The sequence below is a fragment of the Stegodyphus dumicola genome, chromosome 7, assembly GCF_044657685.1.
Source record: "Stegodyphus dumicola isolate Sdum_Otavi_A_Nest chromosome 7, ASM4465768v1".
NCBI classification, from domain to species: domain Eukaryota; kingdom Metazoa; phylum Arthropoda; class Arachnida; order Araneae; family Eresidae; genus Stegodyphus; species Stegodyphus dumicola.
In genome coordinates, this window is record NC_140774.1 from 509,432 (window position 1) to 522,490 (window position 13,059).

The following is a 13,059-nucleotide window of genomic DNA, read 5'->3' on the forward strand; positions in this document are numbered from 1 at the left end:
TGTATGTTATGCTAATTTTGAAAAGCGAGAAATAATATTTCATTTCAATAATGTTCATGATGTTGATTTGAATCATACTAAACTAGAATTTAATTCATTTAATGATTTTTTGGCATGGAAGGCAGAAATTGAAAATAATACGAAGTCAAAATTTCTTATGGAGTAAGCATATTTAATATACATGGTGTAATGCCACTGTTCAGGAAATTTTATATCAGAAAGTAAAGGTTTGCATCACTTAAAAATCCTTGGTAGCAATAAAATAAATACATATTGCGCAGTTGCATTAAAAGTAACAGAACATACAGATGGCAAATGTGTAGTGTCATTTGTCTTCTTATTCTGTTAAACATGAAAATGATTGGGTTTGTGTAGATACGTGGGTACCTGAAATGTAAAATTCTGAATATCCATGCATTTCATTTTATAAAACCAAGGCATCAACATAGCATGAGTGAATATTGTACACAATATTAATTTCTAAAAGGAAATGATTTTGTTTTGATAATGATGACAGAAGCACAAAGAGAGATACAGTAAGACCCCGCTTAACGCGGGGGATACGTTCCATTGAAGTAGAGCGTAATGCGAAACAGCGCTAAGCGAAGCTATCTTAACATGTAAATAATGGGGTTAGGGGAAGACGGATAAAAAATGGTTAGGCATTAAATTTAATAATGTTTTTTTAATAAAAATAAAATCAAACATTTATTTCTTACAAAAATAAAAACAATATAAACGCATATACTTTTAAAAACAAATAAAATTCTCAGTCAGATCTTTCAGTCTATTCTGGGTTTCCAATTTTCTGCCTTTTTGTCAAGAAGGCATTATGATAGATTGGCTTAATGGCATATTGCGTTCAATTTCGTCGTCAATCCATATAGACAGTCGTTTTCCCATTTCCTCTATAATGTTATTTCTAGAACGGGTAATTCTAGTTGCAGAGCTTGACGTAGTTGCAGTTGCCAATGGCAGTATTTTTTCTTTATTCTTAAGAATTGTCCTTATTGTTAAAGTTGCAAAAATCAATGCAGCACTAATTTGAGATTGACGTTCACCAGAATCTAATCTTCTAATCACTTGCTTTTGAGTTTCCAGTGAAATGCTTTTTCTGGTTGCTTTCTTTTCTTGTTTTCTATTATCACCCATGATAAAAACTAAAGATCATAATATTTGTCACTGTATTAATCGTTATAGTATTATACAAATTTAAACTTACAATAATGTCAACAAATGTTTCAAATGATAAAAATGCGTCCACAAAGCAAGAAACACAACTACACTGTTTCGGATATGTTATTTGGAAACCTAGCGCTGCGCACAATTTCGGAGAATCCCCGGGTTGAAATAAAAGAGCGCTAAACTGAAACAGCGCTAAACGAAACAGCGTTAAGCGGGGTCTTACTGTACTGAAAAAATTTAGTTCTGACTTGTATATGTATTGATGGTACACATGGGGTTAATGCATACAGATTTGAACTCATAACTTTACTTACAATAGAAGATTTGCGCGAAGAATTCCTGTGTGCATTTTTAATTTCTAATTGATGTGACCAACCTGTGCTATCAATTTTTTTTTCATGTATTAAAGAAAAAGTTGGACAAATACAACCACAAATATTTATGTTTGATATGGTTGAATCTTTTTTTAATGCTTGGAAGTCTGAAATGGGTTTACTACAGAAACGTCTTTTTTTGTGCATGACATATTGATAGAACCTGGAGAAACAATTTAAAAAAAAAAAAAAAAGTCAATGGTGTTTTCATTAGCCAAAAAGGTTTCGGTTGATCTTTACAATATGGTAACTGGTAGTTTGGCGACATTTTGGAGGCGATAAAGGTTACTACCTGGGACTTTGGTAATAATGTGAGCAGTACTCAGTTCCTATTACGCATTATTTTGTGTGAGGGAAATGAGAGATCATGGGATATGTCATGTGATATTAATGGACGAATTACGGTTCTTTAATCGGAAAAGGGGGGAAATCGGGAAAAAATCTGGAAATTTTGTATTTGGCTTTATTCTGTGTTGTGTGAAACAGTGTTCATGAATTTTTGGATCCCATGGCCGTAACTAAAGTGAATTCGAAATGGGTATTTAGTGGTATTGAAAAGGGTAGTAATAAATGTTTCTTTAAGGTTATGCGAGATAGAAATAAAGATGTTTTATTAAGTTATTTATTTTACCTGGTACCTTGCTGTGAAATATAAGTATGATTTTAAAGATCCTGAAAGAGAAAGAGGAAAAGTTTATCGGACACGTAATCAAGATTCTGAAGAAGATTAGGTAAGTTAGTATTTTTAATTATTTGAGGATATTATTTTTATGCATTGTTCTAAATGTAAGGTGGAAGTAAAGGAATTTGGTATTATTGGGAAAATTGTTATTAGCAATGATTTAGTTTAAAGTAATTAGGATTGTAAGGTAATTTTTATTAATTTAATGTATGTGCTCATTTATAATTTAAGTAGTGTTTTTGAATTTAATTATATTTTAATTAAATGATAGTTATTTTGTGAATTTTATGTTTGTAGGAATTTGGTATACGTTTTAGTTGAAGTAAACGTGCATGGAAATAATTTAAATATCTGACACTAAGTATTTGTAATGGTTGCGGTATGAATTCGTTGGTGACGTTTATAATATAATAGATGATTTAGAGGTAAAAGTTTTTGGATATTTTATTTATTTTATATGTGGAAATGTTCATATTTGGAAAGGGTAAATACTTTTTCGCGATCAGGTAATTTCATATATGTTCTTTTTACCGGGTTTAAAGATTGAGAAAATTGTCATGTATTTTCGTGAAATTTTTCTAATTTATGAGAAAAAAGCAGTATACATGAATATAGTGAAGAGTGTGCGCAATGCCATTTTTGTGCAATTCTGGGATGTTTTTTTAAGTAAAAATAAGTCGACGTGTACATGGTTTAGTGATATTTTAATTAAATGATAGTTATTTTGTGAATTTTATGTTTGTAGGAATTTGGTATACGTTTAAGTTGAAGTAAACGTGCATGGAAATAATTTAAATATTTGATACTAAGTATTTGTAATGCTTGCAGTATGAATTCGTTGGTGACGTGTAATAATGTAATAGATGATTTAGAGGTAAAAGTTTTTGGATATTTTATTTATTTTATATGTGGAAATGTTCATATTTGGAAAGGGTAAATACTTTTTCGCGATCAGGTAATTTCATATATGTTCTTTTTACCGGGTTTAAAGATTGAGAAAATTGTCATGTATTTTCGTGAAATTTTTCTAATTTATGAGAAAAAAGCAGTGTACATGGATATAGTGAAGAGTGTGCGCAATGCCATTTTTGTGCAATTCTGGGATGTTTTTTTAAGTAAAAATAAGTCGACGTGTACATGGTTTAGTGATATTTTAATTAAATGATAGTTATTTTGTGAATTTTATGTTTGTAGGAATTTGGTATACGTTTAAGTTGAAGTAAACGTGCATGGAAATAATTTAAATATTTGATACTAAGTATTTGTAATGCTTGCAGTATGAATTCGTTGGTGACGTGTAATAATGTAATAGATGATTTAGAGGTAAAAGTTTTTGGATATTTTATTTATTTTATATGTGGAAATGTTCATATTTGGAAAGGGTAAATACTTTTTCGCGATCAGGTAATTTCATATATGATCTTTTTACCGGGTTTAAAGATTGAGAAAATTGTCATGTATTTTCGTGAAATTTTTCTAATTTATGAGAAAAAAGCAGTGTACATGGATATAGTGAAGAGTGTGCGCAATGCCATTTTTGTGCAATTCTGGGATGTTTTTTTAAGTAAAAATAAGTCGGCGTGTACATGGTTTATGTGTATGTGTTATTTTGAAAAACGCGTAAGGAGTATGGTATTGTGCACTTTTTCCCAATTTTGCAGTGAATATTTGTCATGATTAAGCAGTTTTGTTAGATAAAATTTCTAGCATAAGTGTAATTCGGCTAGTAGATTGTTGGAAGAAGTGTTCAGTAGATAAAAAGAAAAGAAACATGTCTTTACTTCGTGAAGACAAAATGGCGGCGGGGAAAAAAAAATAGAGGGTTGCTGTAGGAGAGTTAGTTGGTCGCTAAATTTTCGCCAAAAAAACGCCAAGTTACCATATTGTAAAGATCAACCAAGGTTTCTTTTAGGTCTCACCTTTCGTAAAAGCCAAATAAACAAGTATTGAATGCAATTACCTTCACGTATAAGATGCAGGTAACTTTTTTGAGATTAAATTTAGTAAAAAAAGTGCGTCTTATATGCCGTCAAATACGGTAGAACAAGACATTCATACTTTTCATACGCTGACAGAAGCAGCAATAAAATTACTTAAAGAAGATCCGGACATTATTGAATTTGCAAATTACTTTGAAACATATTATTTACAAAATAAATCTAGCTGGCGTACTGTTATAGACTTCACAGTGTTGTTAACACAAACATGCACATTGAACGAATACACCGAACATTAAAATATATTTATCTTCATGGAAAAAAATGTTAAGAGATTGGATAACACTATACATGGTATTATGAGATTTGTAAGAGATAAAATGATTAATCGCTTAATTACAGCAAATAAAGGTAAATTAACAAGTAAGATTTGGAATTTAAGAATCAAACATAAAACAAATGAAACGCTATGTTTATAAGTAGTAGAGAATGAGAATGGGTGGTCTGTTTCATCAACACATAATACAGAAATATGCACTATACATGAAAGTAACAAAACTTGTACATGTCACATACAGTGCACTGATATGCATTCATTGATATATATGCAGCTGTACTGATTCATCAGTTTGGAGAGACATTAGGTATTTTTTTGGAAGCAGGCAAGATGAAAAATATGCAATGCCTTTGCCGGGAATCAAACCACGGACCTCTGGATACACATCACACCATGAAGCCATGCCGAGAAGGTGACAGGATACTTTATATACTCCTCCTTCTAAAGGGTGACTGAGGTTTTTAGGGGACCTAACCGCCAAATCCTGGGTGTGGAGAACAATCATCTAACACCCTTTTAGTTCGGGCGCCACTGTACAGACATTAGAATTTTACACTGGAAGCAAGAGAGAATGAAAAATTAGCAATGCCTTCGCCTGGAATCGAACAGCGGACCTCTGGAATATGCACCCAGTGTGCAGATCACCACAACAAGAAAGCGGGAGAAATACCTTACAAGTTAGGTAAAATATGTGGAAGCACACTAGAAATACTGCTACTTGTTAAATACATTACTGACATCAGCACACTAGAAATACTGCTGCTTATACTACAACTACAATACATAATGAATTATCCACTTATTATAGATGATGAAAATGAATTTTGAATTAAGTAGCCAAAAAAAAAAATCACAGACCCTCTCACTGGGACACAGAAAGAATGAACTAAATCAAACATGTTTAGAATTAGTAGATTCATTAAAATCTGACAAATAATGTGATGTGTCAGACAGGATTCTAAAATCGGCACCACTACAACTAGAAGCTGCTGATGTGTTAAATGCACAAGAAATACAGGTAAAAGTATATTTTAGGGTACCCCTTGGCGATTTTTGGCAGTACATGGATACTGATTTTGTGCAATTCTTTGATTCGTTAATTTTGGCTTGCGAAGCGGCGATTTTTGCGCCAAAAATCACCACCACACAAAGCGAAAATAACAAGACAAACAATTGCACAAACTCGGTATCCATGTACACATCAACTTTCTTTCACTTAAAAAAAATCCCTGAATTGAACAAAAAAGGCATTGTGCAGTCCCTTGACTTTATCCATGTACACGTCGACCTATTTTCACTTAAAAAAATTCCCCGGATTGCACAAAAATGGCATTGCGCACCCTTTTAACTTTATCCATGTACACGTCGACCTATTTTCACTTAAAAAAAAAATCTCAGAATTGCACAAACTTGCATTGCACACTCCCTTTACTTTGTCCATGTACACATCGATATATTTTCACTTAAAAAGTCAAAGGAGTACCAAATTCTACACATCGATATATTTCATCGATTATAATGTACACATCGATATATCACTTAAAAAGTCAAAGGAGTACCAAATTTTACAATATAGGCAAACAAACAAGACATAATCTCAATAAAATACATTTTAAACCAAACAATAAAATAACATAAAAAAGGAAAAACATGTTATACATTTAAGCCCTACCAAAAGCAAATATTCACTTACCATGATTTTCGAATTCGCTTCGTACACCCAGAGCCACGTAAAAATCAAAATATCAATCATACTCAAATGACCAAGTACTCTTTCTGATCGAGCGCTTCACATAGTGACCTTCTGAACCTTTCTTCCTACAAACCCATTCACATCCATCTAAACAGTTTTTACGTTCAACTAGACGCATATCCTTCCTACATACAGGACACTTATAATGGCTACTAAGTAAACCTTCATTTACACACCAGTCAATTAAAGCTCTTTTCCCCTTTTGCTCCAAATCATACAGAAACTTCAAATTTATCTTACTACATTCGGCCATTCTACCATCTAAAGAATCAAACCAACACACACCACAAAAACTCTTACAAAACATCCCATGATTCAAAATTTCCCAGAATCATGCATGCACCCGATTATGTCACAATAGGGTTTCCATAACATTCAACTACTCAGGCTACCATAAATGAAACAACAACTTGGCGATAAATCAAACAACTTCGCCATAATACAAGGGGTACCTTAAAGTCTACTCTACCTGAAATACATTTCCCAACTGCTAATAAATATATTCCACCTAATAAAAATATAATAACCAAACGATTCTCAAATACAAAACAAAAAGGAAACTGACAAAAACTTCTACAATAACTTCAGAATGAAGACAATAATACAATTCTAAAAATTATTTTGGATCACAAAAATTTTACACATAATTCCACTGAAGAAACTTAACACAACTAGTGAATATATTTCAACAATAGTCATTAGTACCTATTCACAAGTCCTTTTGTCCATTTTTATCATCTAAAACATCTTTTAACTGCCTGTAAGTGTTTTATATGTGTCAGATGATACTTTTTTCTTATTTATATAATACTATCTCTCTCTCATTCTTCAGAACTTCTCTTTAATAATAAGATAATTCCAACTCTGATCCTTAAAATGATCAGGAACAGATGTAGAAGGTCAGAACAGGGTTTTGAACCTTTATGTCAGGTTCTGGTGATAGGCTGATGTATTCTGTGATTAATGAGTAAGTCTATTTTTGTCCATCCTCCTTGCATTACTGTCTTCCTCCTTCCCCCCCAAGTCCAACAATACCAAATATTGTTCATACAATCAATCATTCATTGACTTTTATACTGTTCAGTCAATAGATTATTACCAAACATTTTATTGTAGATAAATATATTTTGGTAAAACTGAGTCAATCCCAAATTTGAACAGTAAGCAATATTTTCTACTATTCAAAACTTGCTATTTAATATTTGTCAGGTTTTTTTATTTTCTAATTATTCAACTCCATGTACATTCACATGGTGTGCACTGGCCATTTTATTATGTGTAGAATTGTTTAAAACTAACTGAACATGGTAACAAACTCATTACAGTCTTGTGAATTGCCACATGCTGCTACATTTTTATTTTGGGGTTTTAATTATTAATAACATTAAATAATAGAAACCTTAAGTTTTTTTTATACTAACTAGCTTTACATATCTGGTGTGCACCTTTAATAAGGCTTACTTGTACCTTATGTTAACTTGTATTTTATGCCAATCAGACCCCTCCCCACACATGTTGATGTCAGCATTTATTTGTATTCCTTAAATTTTACAGCAATAATTCATAAGTTTGTCTTATGGATATCTGAGATATGAAGGAATATGTGAAGAACAAGTTCCCCCCCCCCTTCGGGCCCGAATTTTGAAAACGTTTGAAATTGTTTTTTAGGTATTCATATTCCATACATTTTAAAGCAAGAATCTTATGAACGTCTGTTTCTTCCTTATATGAAAAAACATGTTTTGCCCGCCGAATCTTAAAAAATCGCTTCTTAAATAACATCTTCGGTACAAAAGGAATAAGCTCCTAAGTTTTGATATCTGTATCTCTAATAGCTTTGGGCGATGATCTGTAAGTGAATAAATCAGGAATTCTTCCTTTATGTATAGATTTATAATAAAACATCTGAACAAATAAATATATATACCAATTAAAAAGAAAACTAATAAAAGAAATTAATTTACATTCAGTAATGGGCACCAAGTTCGTAACGTTTTAAACGTGTGGCGTTTTAAAAAAATCGGCTTTGACCACGCCGAGCTCCTTGGAGTAAACACGCTGCGCGTGAATCTGCGCAAACGATCGGGGGAGAAATCAGGAGGAAACTAGCATCTGAGGGGCTAGACGCTTGTGCAAGAGATCGAATTTTTTTTTTTTTATTCTCGAAGTGAAGTGTACGATAGTACTTACAACTACCCGTGAGAAGCCTTAATGCGATAGTTTGAACTTCTACTAAAAACTCTGACAGACAGACAGACAAAGTAGACAGATGTCTTGTTTTGCACCCGCTAAGTCTTTCTGCACCGATGGGCGAAAAATCAAGCATAGGTGCGAAGGAAAGGTATATAGAAAGAGGGCAGTTTCGAGATTTAGAGGATAGTAAAAAGGAACTTCGTATTGTTTTATACGAGTTCAAAAGGCCCGAAAGAAAAGTTGGGACAAAATAAATTAAAAAATAAATGGCCCATAGTGAAATCGAGAGGACAGAGATTTATAAAGATATGCATATATATATATATTAAAAAAAAGGGCCAATAGAGGAAAAGGAAGAGAAGAAAAACCTAATTTGCTAATACGTATGAGTATGATGACGCTGGAACTATGTGATGAGTGTAGGTAAGAAAATTTGGTAGATATTATTATTTTAAGATAGTTGTGTCCACAGTCAGTGAATGTTAGCATCGAGGAGGCACTAGCTATTTAACATATTTAAAAATTTACACGATATACAGGGAGAGGGAAGGAAAAAAAATGGTGAAAACATAAGTACATTATGCAGTAATAAAGCATGTCGACTTGTGAAGTTTAACAAGTAGTTTAATTTTCACGTTGTATTCTTTCATATATACTGTACAATAGAATATACGGTAGATTCCATCAGGTTGAACGTAGAGGAAGAAAAACAATTTATAAATAAATAAATATATAGATAAATAAATAAATATATTTTTAAGTATATAAGCAAGTAAATACAGCATATAATCATGGTAAGGAGAACTTAACAACATAGAATAGTTATATCTAGTTGCGCATAGAAATTATAGTATCATATAATAACTTCAGTAGGATTGAGTAATTACACATTTGATAGAAATGCAAAAAAGGGGGAAAAATTAATAAAAAGAGAAGAAAAATTTAGACTAATTTTAATTCATAAATATAAGATGAAAGGGTAATTTTAAAAAAAAAATTGGGGGGGGATAAGGTAAAAAGGAAAGTTCTTACAGTTTTGGAGGAGTGTCTCAAACCAATTTCCTTGTTTTGGTTCTTCTTGTGTCGCTAGGCGTCTCGATTTCGATGTCCTGATCGGCTCCCGAGAACTTGACGATGCCAGAGAACTAAGACTTTCAGTACACTGGAATCTAGATATCAGTCTAGAATGGTTAGTGCATGGATTTTCAGAAATCTTTGGGACAGAGTCTAAATCCAAATGGATAAAAGGAATGGACGGAGAATTTTATTTAGTAGGGAAAGGGGGAGATAGAGTGGCCCCTTTCGGGTTATTAGAGAGAAGAGGAATATATAAGGTAAATAATTATAATAGAGAGGAGAGAGACCGGGAAAACGAAGGATGGAAGGTCAGGGAAATTCAGATAATGTAGCATTAATTTATATATTCGTGCAAACTTGCCCATGTAAGGTGATTGATAAGATTTCTAAGAGTAAGGACAGATATATGTGAAAAGATATATAGGTAAGTGCATCTTGAGGAGGAATATTTAGAGAGCAGGATTTTGGAGATGGAGGTAATATGGAAGTAGAATGAGGGAGCAGAAGAGCCGGAGATGAAAATGTGCATGACCTATTTCAGAATAGGGAGGTAGAGCAGGTGATGAGCTGGCGTGGTGAAGTGAAGATATAAATTAGAATAGGAACAGAGACATAAATTTGGATACTTACTTATTTCGGAGGTTTGTCGGTGCTGGTTGTAGGGTATTGGAGGTGGCTAGGAGAAGAGTTTCTCGGTTGAGGAACATTAGTCGAGTAGTATTTTTGTCTCTTACAGAAGTAACTGCTTTGGACTCTCGGTCTTGTAGTAATGCGTACTAGGGAGAGAAGAGGAAGAAGAAAGTTGAGTATAGTGGACAGATGTTAATGAAGGAGGAAAGCCAGCAGGCATGTAGAGCTCTAGAAGAGGTTGGTGAAGAAGTAGTGGTTGAGGGAGACAGAGGGCTGGAGGTAGAAGGGATAAAGAGGTGATTTGAAGCATATTTATGAAATTGCAGTCTTTGACGAAGTCTCCTAGGAGTTTGAGGATGGTAGAGGAAGTGGAGTAGAGTGCAGCAAGGATAGAGGGGGATTCAGAAAGTGTAAGAAGATGCGTCTGTAGGGAGTTCCTGGGCACGGAGTAGAGAGAGCAATAAAGTAGGAGGTGTTCGAGGGTGTCAGGGACCTTACAGAATAGGCAAAGGGGGGAGTCAATTTTATTAAATTTAAATAGTAATTCGCGGGTGAGGATAGCGCCAGTTCTCAGACGGCGCAGGCAAATGTCAACTTTTTTGGGGGGATGAGAAAGTAGCTTATTGGAGAGAGTGATTGAAGAGAGGGGGCGCCAAGGGTTGGCAGAATGATTTTGTAGATAGGAGGTGAAGTCAGTATTGAGAGAGAGTATAAGAGATTTTTTGGTTTGGAGGGCGGAAGGTGGAAGAGAAATTGGAGTACCTGTGGGAAGTTTAGCGAGACGATCCGCCTCTTCATTTCCAGCAAGGCCAATGGGGGAGGGGATCCATTGAAATTTAACTGATTTATTGAGCGAGATGCAAGTCTTATAAAGGGAGTAAATTTCTGAAAGAAGCGTGTGAAGGGAAGTAGAAGAAGGGAGCTTTTGAAGGGCCAGTAGGCCAGATTTGCTATCGGTGAGAATAAAGCTATGGGGATGATTAGAAGAGAACCAAGAGAGTGCCTCACGTATGGCAAGGAGTTCCAGCTCCATAATGGTACATTTGTCTTGAAGGGTGAAGTTTTGTTGAATGCCCAATTTTGGGATAACATATGCTGCACCATTGTGGGTAGGTGTAAGGGAGCCATCAGTAAAAATGAAAATGGAATTAGGAGGAAGATTAGTAAAAGTGTCCAGGCAGAGAGACTGAATAGCTGATGAAGGAAGGGAGGATTTAGAGGGAAGGGAAGGTATATAGCATCGAGAGGGTGCTGGAGAGAAATACCAGGGGGCTGGGGAGTTGATAGAAGAGGCAGGGGGGGGTTGTAAGAAAGGAAAGATTTGGAATTTTAATTTTGAGGAAATCCATTATATTGCCTGAACGCATAGGTGAAAGTAGCAGAGGAGCTAAGGGATGATTATTTGCTGAGATGCACACTCTGTGAAGAAGATGGAGGAGTTGGTGTTGGGCTTCAAGGAATATGGGTTTTAGTTGGGATTCGATGTACACCTCAGAGGTGGGGGTAAATCGGAGAAGTCCGAGAGCTCTCTTGATAGCCATTTTGTGGGCAATCTCAAGGGGTTTGAGCTTATTTGTGGATAGATTACATAGCACGGGGAGGCTGTAAATAGAGATAGAGCGGACAGTAGAGATATAAAGGAGGAGCTGCGAGTGTGGGTTAGGGCCGATAGAAGTGCCAGTACAGGATTTGAGAATGTTAGATGTAGACTTTGTTTTAGAGGTTAGTTGTTTGATATGTGGAATAAAGGATAGTCTGTTGTCAAGAGTGACTCCTAAGAATTTGTGAGAAGAGGTGAGAGGAATGGGGAGGTCATAGATTAAGAGAGTGGGGGGGCATGGATGTCGTATTTTGGAAAAGAATAGATGGCGGCATTTCTCTGGGGCTAGGGAGAAACCCCATTCTGTGCAATAGTCACAGACTTGGTCTATTGCATATTGTAAGTTAACATCCTTGTCCAAGATGGACCAAATCGCAATATCATCGGCGAAAATGGCGATGCGGATGTTGCTATTGATGAGGGAGGGGAGGTCATTGAGCATAAGATTAAAGAGAAGGGGAGAAAGTACTCCTCCTTGTGGGGTGCCGTGATCCATGGAGAAAGGGCTGGAAAGATGGGAGCCGAGTTTAATACTGGAATCACGGGGAGAAAGAAATAATTGGATATATTCATTAATAATTTTACCAAATCCTAGTTTAAGAAATTTGCAGAGGAGTGCTTTTGGGTTTATAGAGTCGAATGCACTTTTGAGGTCGAAGAAGACAACAGAAGTCTCTTTTTTGTGATGAAAAGCATCTTGGATGTCGAGGGTAAGTAGTAGGACGATGTCGATAGCAGATCTATTTGATCTGAATCCATACAGATGAGGATTATAAATATTGAAGTTTTCGAAGGCCCAAGAGAGTCTATTCTTAACAAGTTTTTCAAAGAGTTTTCCGAGACAGGAGCTGAGACAGATGGGACGATAGGAAGAAGGGGATGAGAGGTCTTTCCCCGGTTTAGGGATTGGGATGATGAGAGATTGTTTCCAGGAGGAGGGGAATTTCGAGTTAGTCCACATGAAATTGAAGGTTGAGAGAAGTAGGCTGAGTTTTTTGTGAGGAAAGAGTTTCAGTATTTTATTGGAAATGCCGTCTGGCCCTTCTGAGGAGTTTGTGCGGAGGGTACGAATTGCGGTACGCAGTTCGCAGGGGAGAAAGGGAGAGTCAAGGGCATGATTGAGAGGAGGTTTATGAAAGAAAATATAGGCCTCAATGAGTTGGAAAGGAAAGGATGGGATAGGATTTATAGGGGGGTTAAATTCTGAAGAGAAGAGGGTGCAGACAGAATTTAGGTCTCGGTTTTCAAGAGCGAGGATGGTATGCCAAGCAGGATTTGGGATAGGTGAGGA

General features: G+C 35.1%; 1 long non-coding RNA gene across 1 annotated transcript in view; it reads right to left on the reverse strand.

Moving 5' to 3' along the window:
- Positions 1–11,346, reverse strand: part of LOC146996069 (uncharacterized) — a 74,003-nt gene extending 62,657 nt beyond the window's left edge. Inside the window, exon 1 of the long non-coding RNA XR_015041929.1 lies at positions 10,169–11,346. This is a non-coding gene — a long non-coding RNA (uncharacterized LOC146996069). The remainder of the gene's footprint in view (positions 1–10,168) is intronic.
- Between the last annotated feature and the right edge of the window lie 1,713 nt (positions 11,347–13,059).